This window comes from Opisthocomus hoazin, chromosome 15 (assembly GCF_030867145.1).
Source record: "Opisthocomus hoazin isolate bOpiHoa1 chromosome 15, bOpiHoa1.hap1, whole genome shotgun sequence".
NCBI classification, from domain to species: Eukaryota; Metazoa; Chordata; class Aves; order Opisthocomiformes; family Opisthocomidae; genus Opisthocomus; species Opisthocomus hoazin.
Window position 1 is genome coordinate 26381650 of NC_134428.1, and position 22560 is coordinate 26404209.

General features: G+C 49.5%; 1 long non-coding RNA gene across 7 annotated transcripts in view; it reads right to left on the reverse strand.

The window, feature by feature from the left end:
- The window catches only part of LOC142363244 (uncharacterized), a 172595-nt gene that overhangs the window by 98889 nt on the left and 51146 nt on the right, over window positions 1-22560 (reverse strand). For 4 of the 7 annotated variants that reach the window (XR_012765613.1, XR_012765617.1, XR_012765615.1 and 1 more), the window contains exon 4: window positions 11047-11243. The exons of the other annotated variants lie outside the window; for them this stretch is intronic. This is a non-coding gene — a long non-coding RNA (uncharacterized LOC142363244). The remainder of the gene's footprint in view (window positions 1-11046; window positions 11244-22560) is intronic. 7 annotated transcript variants of the gene reach the window in all.

Here is a 22560-nt window from a genome sequence, read left to right on the forward strand (position 1 = left end):
CTGGACATCGGTTTGGACACTACAGGGTGCACACTCCTGGAAAGTCACTCTTCCTGCTCCTCCACCTGCTCAACAGTCCTCCCCCAGGTAGCTCTAGCACAACCCTTGGGTGCAAGAACACACACCAATACAGAAATCCTGTTTAACCCTCATCCATACTGACAGGGCAACTCTGTGTGCTGGGAGCAGATATGTTACAGTAGCTCAAGAACTAGTTGTTTCTTAACTGTGCTTCTTTATGGCACTGTCACACAGGCACATATGCACAATTATTAAAAGATGTAATCTGGCTGGAAAAAACATTGTTTCTCTATTAAAAAAGGGCATGCAAAGGAACTCCAAATCTTCCACAGAATTATCCTGAAGAGGCTCAACGTACATACTCGCTTCTAGTGAGACACATCTTGTACTGCAGTAGAGGTACCTTTACACGTTTCATAAGCTGTTGAAAGCACACATACACTCTCCGAAGATGCAAACCAACAGAGCATTGCAGTGACAATATCTACTATCAAACAGCATTCTCAGGTGGACAGGAAAACAGTGAGGTTCCCCTCCTTAATCAAGAAGTGCTTGCTATACTCACTGGGAAGCAGACTGAGATTAGGATTCTGCCAGCCTTTCTGAAAGGGATTTCCTGTGTTCATCATGCAAGATGGTGAAAAATGAGTGCAACATTTTGCTGGTGATGTCATAAAAATGACTGATAATACTGAAAATGAGGCATCTTGCTGTGACAAAGTAAATGACAACAACTTTCTACAAGTCTGGTCTTGAATAGAGTATTACAATTCGCTCCAGTTTTCTTGGAGGAATCATGGACTCCATGTAGAGAAGGTGTTGGTGCATTTTCCTCTGGCTATGAGAAGTTTTCAGTTTGATAGCAGAGTAGAAGAATGAAGAGCATCAGATAAACTGGCTACATGTCATGATGAATGAGACAATGTTTGGACAGCAGTTTGCAAAAGCTTTATGTTCCTAGAGCAGATTTCATTGCTTAGAAATAACTAGTGCCTTTCAGAGGCCAATTTCTCTTTAGAAAGTGTATCTAGGAAAAACCTGCTAAATACACTACCTATATCGTGTGGTATTGTGATGTTAGGACCTTATACCCTTTGAAGAGACATGCTTGTCTCTTTTTTCATGTCCCCTCTTATACTTGTCCCTGCCCAAGTCAGTCAAAGGGCATTTATCTTGCATCCACTTTGATGTCCATCTCTCCCTTTTCACTCTACCTGCAGCGCCTTTTGGAGAGGGAAATGATCAAGGACTGAGACAGTATGCAAAGCAAGAGTGGAGAAGCCATTTGCATGAAGGTGTGATGCACTGAATATTATTTCTTACCACATTTCCTGTGAAGTCTTACATAACGTTTTGCATTTTGACTACTGGTACGCATTGAACAGAGGGTTTCCTTGGCTTACCCCCAACAATGCTGCACTTAATGCAGAACCTGTAAGATACATGAATAATTCAGACTGTTCATCCCAGTACGCCTTGCGCTACATTTGTCAGTACTGGGTAACACTCCACGTTGCTCTCAGCTGCAACTTCCACAAGGAGAACTACATGCACAAACTCCTGGGTGAAGTCTCTGCTGCACATATTTATCCACTGCTGCATGCACTGGCTTTGCCGGGGTGACCCTCACCATGCATCACCTCTCAGACTGACACTCCAGGAGATGGATACCCAGCCAGGGAAGCAGGATACGTGCCTTGCAATTGAAATGTTACCCTGTTTGCAGATGGTCGGCACCAGCCTGGATCCAGAATCACCTTCTCATGTGTCTCAGACTGTTCTGGTGCAGATGAGGTCATCCCCCACCAGCTGCTGCACATGAGGCTCTGCACCGTTGCTGCTTCTTTCTGAGCAGGGTTTTCTATGACAAAGGGCTCCTCTCTCCTTGAAAAAAGTATGAGGTGGGGAGCATGCCCCTGAGCACCACAAGCTTGACCTCTACCAGCTGCTAAATCTAGCACCTAATCTACTCCATAAACACTTCGACAGTGTTTCATATCTCCATTCAATGGGAAAATGTATGTAATAGTCCTGTTCTCACCCTTCTGCCTGAAGACCGGCAGCATGCACGCCCCTTCCTCCCAAAGCATGTCCAGGAGGGCTGGTCCCTCTCTGCAGGTTACAGACTGGGGTGCCAGCCAGCTGCGTCATCATGCAGTCCCATGCTGTCCTGGCAGCTTGGCTCTTCCCAAACTGGTCCTCTGCGAACACCGGAAGTACTCCATTGTAAAGCTGAGGACCTCCACATGCAACACAGCTATGATAAGCCAGCAGACTTTGAGAGCTCACGAGAAGCAAGCAGCCACTCAGACGCTTGTGGCTAGGAGAAGGGAGGCGAGGGGCTGCTGGAGGCCCTGACCACAGGCTGCCTGCCCCAGCCTGAGCATGGCATCCTCAGCACACGGTGCCAAGGCAGGTCTGGGCACACTTTTGACAGTGGAGCCACAGCCCCTCTCTGTACTGCCCTTAGTCTGAAGGGACCATGTGTCATAACTGTCACATAACTGATCAAAAATCAATTCAAATGCATGTGAAACACTCCCAGCTTTGCAGGAAGAGCCGTGGTCCAGCACAGAGTGCCTGGCTCACCAGTGAAGCCGTCATGGGCCAAAGCAGGAAATCCTTCCCTTGTGAGAGTCGCTTTTTTAATATTCCTTTTCTGTGCAGTCTTAATTAATTCAGCTTTGTGTCTATGTCTCTTGCAAATTAATTGACTGGAAAAATGGAAACCATTAAAAACATTAGTTTCTTCCATGTTACCCTGAAGCAAATGCTGTCTGGGCCTGCTGTGCTCCTCATGAGCAGGACAAAGCACGGCCCAAGCCCCGGGCTACACCAGGAACTCACAGGTGTACAGGCAGCAGCTTTGTTTCCAAGCTTAGCTGTGTTTTCTTATTTACTTCTGGCATTTCTTGTTGAACTGTATTTTAAAAATTGCACAGAACATAAGGGCATGCACCATTTAGGAACTTGGAACCAAAGCACGCATGGAGCTGAACTCCCCAAGGGGCTGCAGGGATCTTTCTCCAGCGAGCCAGGTCTTGCCAGAAGCACACACAGTGCTGAGGGGCCTTTGCTGTTGGCAGGGACAGCCCCATGCTCCATGGGGAGTCCAGCCCAGGCCAGCTACCCAAGGGACACGTGAGGAAGCAGCTAATCACACAGGCTACGGCATTGGTGAGCAGCTCCAGAGCTATGCTGGGGAGCTGAGCCCAGGACTGCCAAGGGACCCTGCACGGCTGCACTCCCGACGTGAAGCAGCACAGGCAGGCACTGGGGCCGTGTTACCGGCATTCTTCCCAGTCCAGTCACTGCCTATGTTGGAAAGATGTAGCGCTGAAGGCTTGGGATTGCTGCAGCCCACATGGCAGGCTGGCAGGAGTTCACATCTGGATTTTGCAGTTCTCCATGCAGACAGGCTTTTCTTTGGGATTGGCTGACCTTGCCCCAATTAACTCAGGGGTGTCCTCACCACAATAACTGTGGAGGGCCAGACTGTAGTGGCATAAATCAGCATTGCTCCCACAACACAACAGAGCTCACAGGCTGCAGGTGAAACCAACACAGACTATCTCACCATCGCCCAAAACTTGCAGGCAGGGCTGCAGATCTAGAGTTAATTGCCAAAGACTGAGCGCAAGGAGGATTGTATAGATGAGGAGAGATGATGGCCAGAACATGGCTACTGATGGCCCACGCACCTTGAGCTGCTGGGAACCCTCAGAGGGACCTGCCAGTCTTGATGTGGGCTCCCAGGTGGTGACCACTGCAGCAAGCGCGCATGTGCCCTGCCAGGGTACCATGAGAGAAGTTACAGAAGCAGTGTTACAATTTAAGGTGGTTTCATTCACACAGATCTCCCGGGACTTCATTCCCTTCACCTGCTTTGTACCTAACAGAGAAGCTGTTGCCAGTAAGCAAGTACCTTGCCCTTATATCTGGCAATTATTTACAGTTACATTAAAAAACAGATCTAGCAGACTGCTTAATATACATAACATTTAAATTTTCATTATAGTCTATTAAATACAGATTCTCTCAAGTTACTGTAACAGAAGAAAGATTTCTGCAAAGCCATTTTAAATATGGCTAATCAAAGGGACAAAAATCAGGCATTCAGAAAACTGTTTCTATTTACCTGAAAAGATATTTATTCTGACTGATACAGCAAACACTGTCCGTGGTCACTGGTAGTTGGAATTCTGACGGAGTTTGCACTGGCATTTTAACACCAATTAATAACCGTTTTTTAAATTTGCATTTATTAGAAGATGTTATGTGTCTGAGAGGAAAAAAAATACAAACGCCTGAAATGCTCATGAAACATTTACCCATGCTTGTACTTGCAAGCCATGGGCTTATTCTGAAGAATAATAAGTATTAATTTGCATCTTGACTCTGTCCCAGAAGTGACAGCAGTGCGGCTCTCAGACGAGCACTCAAGCCAGGCACACAAGCACCCAGGTGCCCCAGCTCTTCCAATAGCTGTGTCCACATCCATCCCAGGGGAACTAAGGCATGTGTACTCTGCAGAAGGGAGCAAGTGGGGCGAGAGGGGGCTAGGACGAGGAACCCTTATTTGCCATGCTATGCTACTTAGAGCAAGAGATTGAAAAAGGAAAAAGGCAACAGAGTGTGGCTGTCTGCAGCTCTGTCTGGGAAGGATCAGCTAGCAAGGTACTAGTGCCACAGTCCTCTGGAGCATCTCAGCGTTGCCCTCCCTGCAGCAGAGAAAAGCACTCAAGACACAGTATAAGTAAACAGATTTTAGAGAGAGCTTTGTTCCTAGAGGAAGACCCAAGAGGACATTTTAACCAGCAAGTGCAAACAGATGACAAAAATAGTGCTGACATTGTCAAACAGCAGTGCAGGGTGGCAGCATTCACAGAGGACTCTGCTCCCTGTCACGCACAGTCTTAGCAGCAGCATCCCCACCACCTTACCCCACTTCACCCCAGACTCCACTCATGCAGAGTGAAGATGCAGTACAAGCCTGCAAGAGCAAGTAGAGGAGCAAGAAGCAGGACGGTTCCAAGCAGGAGCACTGCTTGGTCCCACTGTAAAATGCCCGCACAGAGGAGAGTCACATTTGTGGAATCAAGCAGGTGATGCAGAGGAGACCAGAGCTGTGTTGGGGTGAGTGTCAGAGTCCGAAGAAGGCCAAGGCCAAACGAGGAAGATGGGCACCCTGCACTTCTCCGTGTGTCTGCTTGCTTGGGAGTCATGGAGATTTTCAGGACCAGTCACAGCCCCTTGGTAAGCTCAAATCAGACAGGAAGGCAAGTGAGGGGCAGAGACATGCTCTTTTGCAAGGCCTCCTAAGCCTTCACCACAGCTGGATAGAATCAGGACAAGATCTGAAGGCATCCACATGTCCTCTGCCCTGTGCAGCACCAGCATGAGCAGCGGATGTGACATGCCACAGAAGAAAACTACTATGTGGTCACGGGGACAAAGGCAGGACAGCTGGGCTGCAGCACCTGCCAAGGACCGATGCTCACAGCAGCCCGTTTTCAGCACCACTCTGCAGTCAAATCTACTACATCATCCCCAGCCTACTTGCCTGGACCAGCACCCTACGAACCTGCACAGTCCTGCAGTCCCACTGCTTGCTCACGCAGCAAGCCCAGGGTTAAAACCATGCTCAGCAGCTGCTCCCTGCCTTCTGCTCTCAGGCTTCCCTTCAGCCCATGCCAGGCGGAAAGGAAAGCAAGCGAGTGCAGCTGGACGAGAGATAAGCAGCCCATGGCGCTGTGACTGCTGCTCTTGGGGGAGTCAGGGGTGAATCACAACTTCATCATCCTACAAGGAAAAGAACCAATTATCTGGCAATTGTATGCAGTCCATTTCAGTGGGAGGCTCATAACCTAACCAGCCCTTGTAGTCAAGGGGAATAAAATATATGCTGATATCAGTACGCAGAGGTTCCCATTGGAAGCCACTTTCACTGCAGTGTCGTGAATCTTTTCAGAAACAGCTTGAGAAGATTCATTCTGTGTATCAATCTTCCTGGGTAGCAGAGCTGATGATGGTCATACATAATAATGCTTAAGTCAATTCACATGCACAGCCAGTGGCTGTCTACAATTCTTGGCCCTAATCAGTACATTAAATAGAAACTTATGACTAATAACTCTGAAAGGGCCTCTCCAGGGGCAGTGAAATGCTCTGCTTTGGCCACTATCAGCTCCTCAGGCGTGTGCTACAGAGGCACATTCTCCCCTTGGCTCCAGGAAGGGAGAATGGAAAGTCATAACTCTTCTTCTGTTTGTTCGGGTGACATTTTTTATGAGCTGAATTCTTTACTTTAGGTTTTGACAGTGATTCTGTGACTTTATGTCTGTCCTGTAATCCCAGTGCCGCTCTGGAGCAGGAACAGAGCTCATAAAAGCTGCTAGCTTAGCCAGGTCCATGCTGAAGGGGAAGCAGATGCCCCGCCGCAGCCCCTCTGAAACCACTCCGGCTGCCCTCTGCTCAGGCACCACGTGTGCCAGGGTGGCTGGCTCTTGAATAGAGACTGCCCTCCCCCAGCAGCAGTCCAGCCTGGGCAGGTGGGCCCGCACTATGTTGCTCCTGATGCCACGAGGACCCTGGGAGCCATAAGCTGAGCAGCAGTCCAGGCTGGGCAAGGACTGGGTTATCACAAAGTAGGACACATTCATTTTCTCAGTTCTGGGCATGCTGCTTGCTCCCAGCTGTGCTGTGCTTACGAAAGATGCACCTGCCAGCAGCCTCTGCATCCACAGCTTTGCATGGACAGCACCACGCAGCTGCTCTGCTTCCAACAGAGTCTCCTGGACGAGCTCAGCCTTGCTCAGCAGGGAGAGGCAACCAGGCCACTCTTTAGGAGCCAGCATACCGAGAATTCATTCAGCTCCCCCACCAGCCAGGAAGGCTGCAACCAGCCCAGCCTGCTGCAAAGCTGATTTCCATGCATGCCCTACGGAGCTGCAGCTGAGCTGAGCTCGGTCAGGGCACTGTAGGACCCAGGGTCCAAACAACCAGAGAAATCGCTTGGGGTGAAGAAGGAAAGGGCACAACAGAAGATCATACCTTGTGCAGGTAAAAGGAGCCCAGGCCTTCACTTGCCCAGTGAAGGCAGCTCCAGTGCAGGCAGCACTTAGAGGTTTTCTCCCTAACCAGAAAGCTCCAATAAGAACAGAACTAAAGCAATGTGTTTTCTAGACTTCCATATGCAAATGTCCAGAGGAGACCTACCTTTGCTATTCAGCTCCATGGCTTTTATTGCTTGAAAAACTAGGACAAATTGAACAAAACACAGCAGAGTTCCTTTCCTCACATTTTCTTTTTTACCTCCAGATGCCTTGCTTCACAGGCCAACTGACTTGAGGAATCAGCACCTTTATTAGGGTTAACAGAAGAATCCACCTCTCTTTAACCATCTAAAAACGACCACATACACCACTGCTTTCCATCTGGTGCCAAGCAGGTGGAAGCTGAAACGGGCTGAGTATCATTACGGAGCTGAGCCCACGAACCATGAACCCAATTAACTGACCCAGAACTGCCTGCTAAGAGAGCCAGTGGCTCTAGAGGAAACAAAGTGGAGACAGAACATGGACAGAGATGGATAGAGATACTCAGCAGCCCTGTGAGACAGGGGACGTGGCAGTGAGCCCAACGCAGCCACTCTGAAATGCACTCGCAAGTGTGGAAGTGAAAAAACTTCATGTTCAGGCAAACAAATCACAGAGAAGATGTGGCTCTTTCAGGTCTTTGCTGCTGGCGTGACACTGCTCCTAGTTCGGAGTGGCAGAGATCAACACAGAGCAGGCAGGCAGGCCGGGGCTTTCCCAGCGCAGGGCTGCGGAGGCTGACACCGAGAACTGCAGGCTGCCTGGGCAAAGCAGAAGGAAGAACCCATCTTTCCTCGTCTCCACCAATGGGTCCCTCCCCATGTAGGGGCACAGCAAGCTCAGCAACTGGCCACAGGATTTCAGGCACTTATAAACCACGCGCAGGAGAGAAGCAAGCTGAGGCCTGTTCCTGCCGGTGGCAGGCGGCATCCGGAGCATTCCTGTCAAGTCCCCAGCTTGTCCAAGCCAGCCGCGTGCTGCTGCCCTGTGCAGCCCAGGCCCGGAGGCACGGGATAAGGCAGGCCAGGAGGTCCCACCCCAGTGCAGTACTGCCGGCAGGGCTCCGAGCCCACCCTGAACGGCAGCCTGGGAGCAGGGATGTGCTCCACCACCACGGCGAGGGGCTGGCTGGTGGGAGGCAGCCCGGAAGAGGACCTCTGCTCTGCTCTGCCCCACATAGCCGTGCATCCCCCCACCATGGCCCAGCCCTGGCTGCAGAGCACACCTATCGGCCAGGGATACCTGGAAACACACTGCCCTTCGGAAACCATTCTCTGCCGTGTTCTCAAGTTGAGCTGCCAGGGACTAGAAACTGGGCTCCCAACCCAATCCGATTTTTCTCTGGGAAAAGTTCGTCTTCCCCATGGTGCTCTCTGCTCCTTCAAGCAAGAAGCTGGGGCAGAACTGCAGCTTTCACACTGACCTTCCCAACATCCGCTATGGGAGATCCTGCAGGTGAATCCACATGGGGAAACCTGACTCACAAGTTGAAAACCTTTCAGGGGAAATGAAGTGGAAAAAAAAAGAGAAAGAGAGAAATGGAGACAACGAGGAGGGAGAGCTGAGGCAGGGAACAGAGATTCATCAACTTTATTTATTTACTTACTTCATTCAAGGTTATTTTAACTTCCCTATCCTTGACAACAGAATAAAACCTCTCTGAATTCCCCAAGGGCCAACCCATCATTCCCCGCAGAAACAGCATACACAACAGGTCATTTTTAAAACACGCTGTGCCGAAACATGAGCGAGAGTTGTAGCGTCACCACCACTTCTGTGCAACTTCAGAGCAGCCACACCAGCCAGCCAGGCAGGAGCCCTCTGGCTGAGGCAGCTGCCTGAGCCAGCTCGCCAGCTCCGAGCAAATGCCTGGAGACTGATGCCTGTGGGCACCGCTCTCCCAGGGAGCCCTGCACATCTCTGCTGGCTGCAGCTGCATCTCAGGCTGCAGCACCTCGGGCTGCAGCACCTCTGCTAGGGACAATCCTCCAGTGCCTTGGAGTGTAAAGCAGCTGATGTTCAGCATTATCTCAGCCCCTCCTGGCCCACCATGCAACATGCCGCCTGTAGCCTTACACCATTCACTGCACATACGGCAGGGAGGATCTGTAGCCCTTCTGCTGGAGGCATGGAACAAACAAACCTATCTCCCTAGGCCCTCCCATCACTGCTGCCATCCAGCACCTATTTCTTCCACATGACAATGAAAGGAGCTGTGGAGAGAAGTACTTGCAAAATTCCTATGGAAGCATCTCAAGCCAGCACATCCTCAGAAGGCAGAGCTCCCAGCTGGGGAAGAAGGCTCACCACAGCCCAGGGCAACAGCCAAGGCAAAGCAAGAGGTACAAACATGGAAATGTACGCGTGCACATCATATGCAGGCACAAGGAGGAGACTGAAAATCTGACACCTGCTCTCAGCACAAGTAGGATTCAGTCCTCTGTTCATGCAATGTGCCCTGGAAAACAATCACCTGCACGGCATCACCAAAGCAGTGAGGAAGCACAGGTTGCTGTTTAGCAGAAATTTTGTCTATGTTTTCAGAAAACCTCCCACCCCTGAGGTGTCTAGGTGCTTCCCTGGAAAGACAAAGAACTACAGCTAGATAGTGTCGGGTCTTAAAACCAAACAGCTCTTGCCTGCTTTTCCACAGTGCTCCTTCCTGTCTAACACCTCACTTCCCACCTCATCTGTGACGTCTCATCCCTTTCTCTCATGTTTGATGTGCACCAGGAATGGACTTGCTAAATGCATTTGCTCCTCCTTCACCTGTCTTCTCCACTGCTACACATAACAGTACTTTCTGCTCCTCAAGGTGCAGGGACTGGGTAGAGATTTACACTCAGATTGCACTGCAAGGCAAACATTTGAGAACCTGTGAAATCCTGCACTGTACTCCCCTGAGAACTGCAGTTCCTTCTTGGGGCTACTGACGTGAGATGCAGTTTGTAATGAGCACCTTGATCTCTGTCCACCCTGCAGCTCAGTAACAACTGCCTGCCCAAGAATATCCCATTTTCCCACGCAACACCTGGGCAGTCCAGGGGTGCAGGAGGGCAAGAGTGTGAAACGGAACAGTTCAATAGCAGGGGTAGTTCATCATGGGAAGAGTTTCCCCAGGAAGGCAGGGACTGCTCCAACACTGGACCATTGTTTCCCTTTGGCTATAAAGCTCTGCAATTTTTGTAGGAAGACCTAATCACCAAGCCTATGCAAGACATCAGGCTAGGAAATTGCTGTGTCTTCTTCTGGCCTCAAAGTGCGTAACCTGGACCTCATGGATTTTCATAATCATGGCACTGCGAAGAGGCATGCTGTGATTCTCAGGATTCCTGCAAGGAGCAGGTGGCTCAGAGCTCTCCGGTTTAGGGCCTCCCATGCAGTCAGGATTTCTGGAGCAGTATTTGTAATGCCATACCAGTCAGGATTTCTGGAGCAGTATTTGTAATGCCATACCAGTTACAACCCATCCCCCTTGCAGGCGGCACATGAGCAAGGATGGAATAACCTTAAATCCCGCATCTTCTGCAGAAAGCATCTGATGCATCCTCATCAGACATCCAGGTGGGCATCATATGCTCCAGTACTGCTGGGAGAGTTCACTACTTGTGCAGGAAAATCCCTCTAGAAGACACATACTGCTGTTGGTATATTTTCCCATGTAAACAGCTCTGGTGTGTCTTTTTCTCTCTTTGAGATTCTCGTGGGGGTTTTTAACAGCTAGCAGACCACCTTAAAACTCCCCCTTTCATTAACACACAGAGAAAATCTGACCATTAATCTCCTGTTCACCCCCTGTGCACAGACACCACTCGTTACAGCGGCTGTGGGAGTCACCCATTTAATTAAAGAAGTAAGCGAGTGCTCGTTTTCTGCTGTCAGAGGAAGGTAGCATTTGAGAAAGAAACTAGTATTCACCCCTCTTTACCTCAGTGTGTGCTTTACTGCATGACTCACAGGTGCGCACTGCATAGTGGGACCACTGATGAGGTTATGCAGGATGCCTGAGAGGTAGGCAGCATGGCAGCAAGCCGTGGGCTTGACTCAGGGAGAGACTTTCATGACCTGCTGGCAGGTCCGCAAGAGTGAAGTGTCATCCCAGATCAAAGTCTTCTGAATTATTCCCTGTGAAGAAGGGGGATAAAAAGGAAAGCGTCTTACAAAGCAGATCCTGGATGCCTCCACCACCCCCACCTTCGTGTGGCTGCGGTGCAGCTCCTGGTGCAAGCACGGGGGAGATCGCCAGCTATGCCGAGGTCGTGTGGACAGCAGCTCTGGGCTCGGAGCCTCTGTGGCATCCTCCATGACACCACATCAAGGACAGGAGAGCCCAAAGGGGTGTCCAGGCTAGACTACGTGCAAAGCCAGTGTTAAGAGCTCTCTATATGTTGTTTTCCACAACAGCTGAATCACAGATGGTGCTTCATTAAGCTTGAGATTCATCAGCCATTGTTAGTGTTGCACTTAGTAATAAAATAATCATTTAAAGAAAACAGTCATCAGAACTAAGCAAGCCGACTGGCTGCTGCATTCGACTTCCCTCACCGAGGCATGGCAGACAACCTGCTGCCTACCAGTTCTGACAGGCAGGGCAGTGATGGGAAAACCCTGGATGGCTCTTTTTATTGAGAAAGCACTATATGAAGCTGCAAACGTATCTGTCACCTTCCAGCACATTGTTTACCAGCTCTCCTCAACATTCCCCAAACAACATTTTCTAGAGACTGTAATTCAATACCTCACACCCCAGAGCTGTAGCATCAGCCCAGAGAGCAGCATGATGAATGTATTGTGTTCCTCCAGGGCTTGAGCTAGGGAACTGGTCTGTGGTGTTCCAGCTGTTAATTATCCCTCTGCTTTTTCTTGTTCTCATCCCAGCTGTGCCTCTGTATTTATCATATGGGTCTACACACACTAAAACCATTCTGATTGTTTTAAAGTATGAGAAGCAATTTACCCCTTTTGTGCAACACTAGGCAGCTCAGGGGATCAAATGGTGAGACTTGATCAATGAGGCGCTCACTGGATTAGAGGCACCAGGGCTCAGACCTCAAAATGCTTATTTAGAAGAAGTGCACGTGAGAGAACACACCACGAATGTTAAGCACAGACACAAATACGATTTTCATCACTCTCCCTCCCATGCCCCTTCCCCAGCCTGCGTCCCAGAGACATCCTCAGATTAATCCCTGCGCCAAGACAAATGCTGAAGAGACCACACAGAGCTAGGATGGCCCAGGCCAGGCTGTTTGCCAGGAAGAGCCGCTCCTGCTTTTCCAGCCACAGCAGCGCTGGCCTCAGGGGCAGCTGGCGTGCAGGAGGTGATGCCCCAGAAGCACCCATGCTTTTCTGCCGAGAGCACCACGCCATCCCCGATCTGCTCCAGTTCGCCAGCACCTGCACGGCACAGGGCAGCGCCCATGGTACCTCCTGCCCCAGCACCACTCTGTCCCCAGGCCACCCAGGCTCTGCCCCAGAGAGCCAGGGCGGCAGCCTCCTGCCTTGCTGCTCTTCCGACTGTTACCTTGGTCTCACAACGGCAGTCTCCACCATTCCTTGGGACACTTCTGCTCGCTCCTTTTTCCCACCACTGCTCACTCGCACTCCCAAACCTGCTGTTAGTGCAGAGTATAAATGCTAAGGGCTGCATGCATCCATTTTGGCAGCATGCATTTCAGATGACTAACCAACAATACTGACATATAACTTAAAGATGCAAACATCAGTCCTTCATGTACTTCTGGTGAGTATGTTCTATACTTTCCTACACACTACAACACACCTTCCCCTTTCTCACCCCTTCGTTAGTGCTGCAGGGCTTTTTCACACCTGCACTGAAGTCTTTTTTTTGTTTATAATGACAGCTTGGGTTCCTTGTGAAACCTGGAGCCTGCCAAAACCGTTGTGATGTGCCCAACTCGGGCCCCTGACAGAGTCTCTGTCCTGCTCCCCTCCAGTGGCCAGGAGGCTTCCTCTTGCTAAGGCACCACACAACATCTTGCTCCTTCCAGAAGTGAAGAGTAGCTGCTGCCTGCAGGGACAGCACAGGGTCCTGATGCTCTCAGTATTGTAGAAACGTTACTCCTCGCAGTCCCCCAGGAAACAGCAAAGCAAATACTATTATTCCCACTTTGCTTCCAAGGACCTCATACAGGTAATTAAGACCCATGCTGCCACTTCTTGAGCTGTGAATTGCTGATATTTAATGACATTTTCTAAATATTTTTAATAGAAATTTCAGGTCTTGTTCCTAATCTGACATTTATCTTCTATTAGCATGAAAACAAATAGAAGGGCCTGAGAATCACTGCTTATATTATAAATGACTTTATTGTTGATTTTATTACCTTCCCCATTAAGCTGTCACAATCTGTGCCTCTTCCTGTTTTTGTGATGACCAGCCAGCGAAATCTGTCATCTTTTCCATGTGATTCATACAGGACCCTAGTGATAACTTTATTCATGTGGAGGATAATTATCAGCTATATTATTAAGGTTGCTCAGTTGCCCTAGGGAATAATGTGTCAGAAAGGTTAAAATATTGACAAACAGTAAAGCATGTATTATAATTATACAAGTGCTAGAAAACTGGCTGTGAGTGGGGAGCTGAGCTGCAGTTTTGCATTTGCCCAGCAAAGACAGTAATGACATGGTCACACCTTACATCTCCCACTAGGACTGCAGAAGCCTAGGCCAATTATTTGGAGGGGACTCCAACAAAGAATATGCCCTATCCCATTCGTATATATCAACCACTTAAATCCTGAGACGTATATATTGATCACTTAAACCCTGAGACCCACCATGCCCTACAATGAGCTGGTCTATTATTCATAATAGAACAGGATGCAGTAGCTGAAGATGACAAGGTTTTTCAACAATCCTTCTGTATTTCTTCCCACGACCCCTAAAAAAGTTTGTCTTCATAAGAATGGCAAAAGGAGGGACAGCAAAGAATTGGCATCTCTGAAATGAAACATTGATTTCTTCTGGGACTGGAGCAGCAGGTGCATGCCTTATTGGTAAAATGGTATATGGGTATAATCTGAAGGACATTGCTGAGATAAAGTGCCCTTTGGTTCAGGCACTAACAAAATGAAGCACTGAATAACTTGGCACTATATCTGAAGTGAGACTATAAACTTAACCTTGGTCATTCCTCCAGATCTACTGTTGTTACATCAAGAAGAGTAGACAAGGGACTGAGGAGCTCATAAATAATTTCTCATGGAAAGCATGTACACTAGCCAGACGAAATCTTCTGTGAGAAAATGTGGAAAAGCGGTAGATTTAACCTACTTCAAAATGTCATTTTTTGAAGGGAAAAAACCCTGATCCACATCTCTTTCTTGCTGCTTAAAGGATGCGTCTGTACTGCAGCAGCATGTTAAGCACCAAGCCCTAGACTGTAGACTGGGATTTGGGCCGGTGAAGGAATTTGCTGCAGCAAACCCTGCCAGTTCCCTCCAGTATAATCATGTTGAAAATAGATGGTCATCTATGGATAAACGTGACAAAACAAGAGCTGTAAGACATTTAATAAACTACATCAGTTAACTATCTTCACTAAGGAAGTGCCAAGGACTATAGAAACCATATTCATCTCAGGTTCATCTACATCTCGCTGGATTTGTCCAGGGAAACATAATTAATGTAGAGGATTGAGGTCCTGCAGACAAGGGTCAGAGCTCTAGCTCAGCCAGCATGAGACACCTGGCAGCATTTTCCTGGAAACTGGGCTTGTGCTATTCTTTCACTGGCCTCTGAAAAAGTCATGGACACTGGAGTAAGCATCTAGGTGCTATTAGAATTAATCTATAAAATGTCCTTTCTCTGCCTGCCACAAGTACACAAGTGAGAGCATATGGCTTTCTTCTCTTACTCAGAACCAAGAAGCCTGATGCTGTATATCAGACAAATCTCCCACCAGAAGCACTGAAGGGTGAACTTCCTCCTTGTTTGGAAGAAGCCCTTCTAAGACACATATTTACTGACAGAGGATTAGGGAATACAGACTCTCAGAGGAAAGTATGCTTAAATAACATACCATTTCTTGCACAACGCATACAAATGCCTACTTTGGCTCTCTGAACGCTAACATTTAGCATCATAATGCTTTGCAGAGCACCAGAAGACTGTCTCCACAGGGCTGTTACCCCTGACACTTGATAAAACCTCTTTTGCAGCATTTTCTTCCCGTTGTGCCTTGCAGATGCTTCCCTTCTTAATTTGTCGGAGACAAGCAGCGGCACCTCTGGAAGTAATATTCTTCAATAATGCTCTGTTTACTGCCAGATCTCCTATCTCAGTTAGTACCAGTTATGTTTATCCTTTTTTATCAGAAGGACAAACTACAGCCCAGGCCCATGGTTTAGGTTAATCTCACAAATATGTTCAAATAAAAATCGACTTTGCACTACTGAAAGCTCTGCAGCTATGAAAAGATGGGAAACATGAAGCCTTATTTTAGCTATGTATCATAGCTTTCCAATTGTGATATCTTCTCTGAGCACAAAGGAGTTTTCTACTCCTTACCAATAACAACCAGATGGCACCAATTTTGATTGTCACCTTCTCAGAGCTGAGAATGCCTTTGTTGTGCTGGATCTATTGTAAACTAGTTAGCTTCAAAAGTAATCGTATATTTAACATATCAGTAACTCAGCGTGAAGTGCCTGGGATGAATGTAGTAACAAGCTCGTTAATTGTCAGCTATTCAGTATAAAAACAGTGTGGGGAGCTCACTGCAAGAAGTTATGAACACAGTATCTGCCCTTCGGGGCAGAATGTCATTACCAGAGGCTGGGTCCCGTCCCCATTTGCTCCAGGTGGGGTGAAACCCAGTCCCCCCAGCCTGCCTGCACTGCTGCAAGTCACCCATGCCCTGCAGGGCCACACACGGAGCAGCACCGCACGCGGCGCGTCAGGCATGGCGTGTGAAAACAGGGTCCTGACCAGCCTCACCTCACCCCGCCTCGCCTCACCCACCTCGTCTCGCCCTGCCTCGGCCCGCTCTGCCTCGCCCCACCTTGCCCTGCCTCGTCCTGCCCCGCCCTGCCCTGCCCTGCCTCACCTCGCCTCACCCTGCCCTGCCTTGCCCTGCCCTGCCTCGCCCTGCCCTGCCCTGCCCTGCCCTGCCCTGCCTCGCCCTGCCCTGCCCTACCTCGCCCCGCCTTGCCCCGCCTCACCTGGCCTCGCGGGTTTGCTGGCAGCCGGCTCAAGAATCGGCATGACTCCCGGCACCGCACTGCACGGGCTCCTGCCTCCCACCTCCACACCAAACCATGCCAGCAGGCAGAAAACATCCAGGGGCCGTCCCTGCATAAGAGAACCGGGAATGCCACAAACGCCTGAGGGCCCCTGACACAGCGCTACAGCCCAGGAAAAACAGAGAGCACTGATCGTACCAAGCTGCTTCCCCGCCCAGCTTCTGCCACGGAAATTGCAGCCAGGATGTACGCAGGTCACAAGCCTTTGTCGTTACCAATTAGGGCTGCTGGGAACATACAAACCACTCAGCATCTTCAGGGAACCCAATACAGCAGGGCTAGGAAATTCCTCCTACCATTTGCTGTCCATTTGTGTTATAGTCTGCACAGCACTAGGAATCAATATTACCACTCATAGAAATTACAAGCATTAAGGATGTTAGATAGAATGTGAACTTGTCCTTTTTTAGAACTATATGTCTTTTAATGGCAGTTGAAGCAGCCTAGAAGTAATCTGCCCTTACTGGATGTACAACTGCAGCTGCTCTCCCAGCACGCTATGAATGGATAGCAGAACCAGCGCTTCAGCAAGTGGCACGGCAGCAGGGCAGGTGCAGATGTGACCAAAAGAAGCCTGAGAAAAGGAGCTCCATCTCCTAGAGCCTAACACAGAGCCAGGCTCCACAGGGACACAGCAAAGAAGACAGTGCTGAGCCGTGCCAGAGGAGATGCAGTTTGCTACATCACCATTAGCAGCTAGCACCTGCATCTTCTCTAGGGACTACTGCTAGCAGGGACAACAAGCATCTTCATGGCAGGACCAGACAGGGATGAGCTATGACAGCTCCTATCTCTACCAGCATGGTTGTGCTGCAGCTGGGCTACCCAGACAAGATTCCCATTCCAGCATGCTGCGTACCCAGTACAGATTCTTTGAAGAAGAAGGAGAAAGGCATCTCAAAGGCTTAGCACTCCCTGGCCCCGGGGCCCTTACTTCCTGCTCTTCCTGACACCACACGCAGTCCCCTGCTGCAGGCTCCAGAGGGTTACTGCAAGGCCCTCTCTCCGCAAACCTCTTCCACCCGCTGCTCTGGCTCCCAGGCCTGGCTCACCTGCCCTCCTTGCCCAATCTCAGACCAGTCCCTGCTGGTATGTATTCCTCTGTCTCTCCTTAGCCAGCTCCGTTCCTGCTCTCCCGCCCCACGGCAGGCAATGTTTAGGAAATACTGCTCCACACTGCCTGCCCCACATCTGCACCAGTCCCACTGCAAACCTTCCTGCTGGCATCAGCCTCCCCTTGCACCCCCTCAGATCTGGCTCCTGCTCTCCTGCTCCCATCCCACCGTCCGGGGCTGCTGCCCCAATGGGATTTCTTCAACTCCAGCGGAGATTAAATGCAGTGTCCCCTTGAGATGCTGCCCAAACACGCAAGAAAGAAGGAGTTCTCAAACACAGAGTCTGTGGAGAAGCAACTTCTTTTTCTGCATATTTTCCTGGGAATACCATCAGCCTCACCAGCCCACAGCTCCTGGCCTCCTCCTTTACCTTCCTGATACACTGGTAACAGTCACTGTTACTGGCCTCTTCCACATTTTGTTCGAAAACAACGTTAACTGTTCAAAGAATTCTTTCACACCATCTTCCAAATTTAAACATTTAATAGTCCCAGTTTAGCATCCCCTCTAGTTCCAGAAGAATAAGGTATTCCGTGTTTACTGCAGGATGCAAGTGGCTCACCCACTTTTTTCCAAATACAAATTAGAAGTATTTCAGCCTTTCCTACACTGTGACTGCTAATCAGAACCCAGTCCTCAACATAATTGTGGGTAATACGTCATTTGCTCCTGGTATGTTTAACCCTGACCCTAACCCAAAGAGTCTTCACTGATACCAATGCCTTCTCTCAGACGAATGACCAGACAGGTTTCATTTACTGAATTTCTCATTTTCCCAATGAGATACATATTTGTACCTCTTTATGTTTTAATTGCTACTTTCATAAGCTCTCTCTTGATCAAGAGGGTTTTTAACTGGAGATGCCTTCTTCATGACTGTGAGATTATGAACATTTGGGGTATCTGCTAAAGTACCTTAAACAATCCCAGTGTTCATTTATGTTTACATTCTTCCTTTTTTGAAGTTTTCTTAAGATAGTATTCATCTTGCAAAATTGCCCCTAATGCATGTGCCACACCAGGAGTATGTTCTTAGTAAAAAAGCCCTGATCTGTTTTTTCCTGCCTGGGCACGACTGTAGTGTTACTATCAAAAAGGTGTTTCCTTTAGGCCACTTTACCCTTTCAGCAGCAATCCTGTGTGTCCCAGGAGAGGTCCCAATGCCCCTCCCTCAGCCAGTGCGCCAAAATGAAATACTGGATTTGGTGTTGTGTCATGAATGAGTTGGATCCACAAGCCTAATTAAACCTCTCCCACTATTGCCATCTCCAGCCAAGCCCTTCCAACAATCGAACACCAGAGCCTCAGATCTCTTCAAAGGACGATGCACGGCTGTACAAGCCAGAGAGCTCTCCTGTTCCCACGCTCTCTGTGGCAGCTGCTGCTCCCTCACTGAACCCAGACATCACCTTAGTCCCCCTCCTCACATCTGTGATCCTGTGCAAGAACTTTTGCCTTCATAATGCACAAAGTGCTAATGTTTGATGACTCAGAATAGGGTGAGAAGACAGGCAGGCACCAGTCAGAGTGCTAATAAACCCCACACTCAGCGTGGCTTGTTATTTACTTTGGGAACATGAAGTTCAGGAAAGAGTATCTCGTGCCACCTCCTAATAGCAATTTTAAGAAGACACCAGGGATCAGTTTAATCCTTTGGAAAAGGTTAACATTGTTAGGGATTTACAGCTATATTTGAAATGGTTTAAACTATTATTTTTATTTCCTTGAGTAAAATGGAATCTCAGTGAATTGTGCAAAGTTAGATGGTCAGTTTGTGTCTGAAAGAGGTCATTAAAAGCTTGAGTGGTTTTACATAGCACCTTACTCTGTCTGTTGGGCAGGGATTGGGGAACTGCCATCAGCTCTGGGTTAGCTCCTGCAAGTTGCTCCAACCACGTCCTAAAAGAGCCTTCCTACACTCTCAGAGCAACGAGACCAAGCACAGCCAGCACCCTGCAGGTGTGCACAGCCACTGCTGTCCCTCTCGCAGACCAGCTGGCCTCTCCCACCCACAGCAAGGGGCTGTCAGCAAAGCAGGAGCTGCGCCCTGCGTCCCGGCAGCCATCCCTGTGCCAGGGGAGCGCAGCATGCTCAGCGGCCAGCCCCACCGCAAGCCCCCACCAGCACCTCCAGAACTGGCTGATGCCCTGCTGAGCAAACCTGCCAGCTCTGCCTGCTTCTCACCACAGGAGATGGCACTTGCTGTCCCAGGGATGTCCTGCCTCCTGGAGCTGTATGCTCCAAGGAGAAGAAATTTCCACCCCAGTTTTACATTTCGGGCCCGGTAAGCGTCCCACGTGCCTGTGCCATCAGCGAGCACAGGTACCCCCAACACCTCTTCCCATTGCTTAACTTGCATCGGAGGCATTTCCTCTCCCTGCACAGCACCCACCTGACGTGCTGCCATCCCTCTCCATAGAGAAGCATTTGCAAGCACCCCGACAGCCTGCCGCTCTCCCGCTGTAAAGACCCAGGGAGTGACAGTTTTCCTTCTCTGTGAGGACATGCACCTTGGCCGACACTGACTGACTACTGGGACAGTCCCCAATCCCTCACCCTCTGCACCTCACAGTGGCTGCTGGCGCTTGTGTCGAGAGGCAGAGAGGAGGCAAAGCACTTCATGCACTTCTCAGTCTTCTCAAACTCTGATGTCTACTGCCAATGCACTTACTCTGATTGCTTGCAGGTGGTGTCTTGTGGACAAAAATGCTGACAGGGGAAGTCCATGTGCAGGCTGTGTAGGAGCGGAGTAATAACATTGCTTCTTGCACACAACCAGCAGAAAAGTGTTTGCTTTAAAAACTTGTCAATGACCACGTGACCCTGAGAGCCAGCAACTCTTTCCCATGGAGGAAGTTTAAGGCATTGATGTCTCCTGCTGCTCATTTCAGGGGTCATCTGCTAGCCTGCAAATGAAGGCATTTGTGCAAAATGCTGTGACAATGTCAGCTGTAATTGCATCAGTCATGCCACACAAGATGACAAACGTGACTGGAGATGGCGTGTCAACCTCAGAAATTGCTTAGGACTGAAAAGCAAGTGGAGGAAACAGCAAGTGTTCAGAAACAATTATATCACTATAGTAGGAATAATAACAGCTCTCATTTCCTACACAGAGTTCTCCTGGGAGATGGTGCAGAAAGCTGCAAGAGTCTCCTCCCTTCCCCATGGGATAGTATTGGACTGCAACAGAAAACACAAAGCAAAGGCATCCCATTTTCCATAGTGAGGCTGCCCTGGACACAGAAGCATCCCTGTTGCAATCTCCAGTCTTCACAGTATACAGATACACGCCTGTACAGAAAGTCTAGTTCTCCTAAGATACACAATGAGGCATTTTGCCCTGCCAAACTCAACTGTAAGAGAGAACACAATGACTTGTCCCTGTTTCCTTCAGGGAGCTGGGGACACATCTCAGATACAGCCCTGTGACAATGGCATCTTGACTGCATGTGAGACTGGTAAGCCTGTGCTAAAATGACCTCACATGGGAAAGGACAGGGCAGGTTTCCACCTCAGCAGACTGTTAAACTTGTACCAGTGCTGCCTAGACCAAGCAGAAGGTGTGGGAGGGATTCTTCCTCCTAAAATTAAATAAACCTTATGTGAAAAATGCCATTTTCAATGTTTTGAGCTGTCAATTGCAGGAGAAAGTGATATTGATTTCTACAGAAACTTTATTTAAGTGACCTATTAAATGAAACTTATTTGACATCAGATGACTCCAATTCAATTCCTGAATGAAGTGATGTCTCCAAGGCTTTGTGATGTTCTTTATCTTGAATGATGAGAGGCGTTTTCCTTACAGCCATTTGCTCATGTATCCCAAAGTCCTCCAAAGAATCCAGAATGCTTACACCTTCATTAGCAAACTCCAGCTGATAAAACAGATAGCCCAGCACACACCAGTCCTTAGGAGCAAAGCTAAAAGGTGCAAAGAGCCCGAGAAGAACCACCAGACTCTCTAGCCTGCCACCTGAATGAAGGCATTAAGGAAAGCAGGAGGATCCAGGACCTCAGCTGCCATCAGCTCTGCAGTCCTGGCCCTGGCTGATGCTCGCGCCAGGGAAGTCCAGCTCAGTGCTGAAGGGCCACCGTGACCTCTCAGCCCAGGGCACAGAACACTTCTGGCCCATGGCACCCTGAGGGAATGGAGCCGCTGCAGAGTGCACCCGTAGTCCTGGCGGTCACCCTGCCCTTCCCCAGCACCCGCTGCCAGCTCCAGCTTGGGCACATCATCGATGCCCCATCACCAGCCGGGGCCCAGCAGCCTGCAGAGGCTACCGGTCCTGTGGAGGAGGTGTCAGCAGGACACTGCCTGGAAGGCAACAACAGGCCCGTGATTTATAAAAGCAACAGATAAACTTCCTAAGTCAGCAGTTGCTTCTAAACACAAACCGAACGCATCGCAGTGCCTGTGGACGTGCTGCTGCCCAGATGTCCTGCAGCAGCCTCTGTGGAAAGCAGTCTCACAAAGGGGGTGGGGGTCCAGGAGGCAGCCAAATAGACCCATTCTGCCACCAACTCCAGCACCCTGGAAAAAGCAAGTCTGCCACAGGCAGCCCCAGGAATGCCAGCACCCACAGAGAGCCCTTCCAGAGACAATCAGCTCACCCAACCCCATGCCTGCCTTTGAGAGGAAGGCACCCCAGCAACAAAGAACCCACCCTTGGAAGGGCCAAGGGGGTCATCCCTCTCACACTGGCAAGGCCACTGCCTCCTTGCCTGTCCCTTGCAGTCTCCCCCTGAGCCTGTCAGCCCCACAGGGTAGAAACCACGTCTCCCAGAATGTTTGGGCAGCAGCCACACTTGATCTCATTTGGCCTCCTGCACCCGCTGCAACAGAAATAGCAAACAGAGACTGTGCCAGGCTTGCACAGGTTTTCACTGCTTCTTCTGCAAGAAGCACCCAGCCACTGGGGTCAGGAGGCCTTGGCAGGAGCTCACCAGTGCCAGCAGTGTGCTGTCTGCAGTGCTGTTGTGATGGTGTTGAGGATGAGCCTACCTTCTGAGGGATGCTAAGACTCTAAACTTCCTCCCCTTCCTCCTGTGCATTTC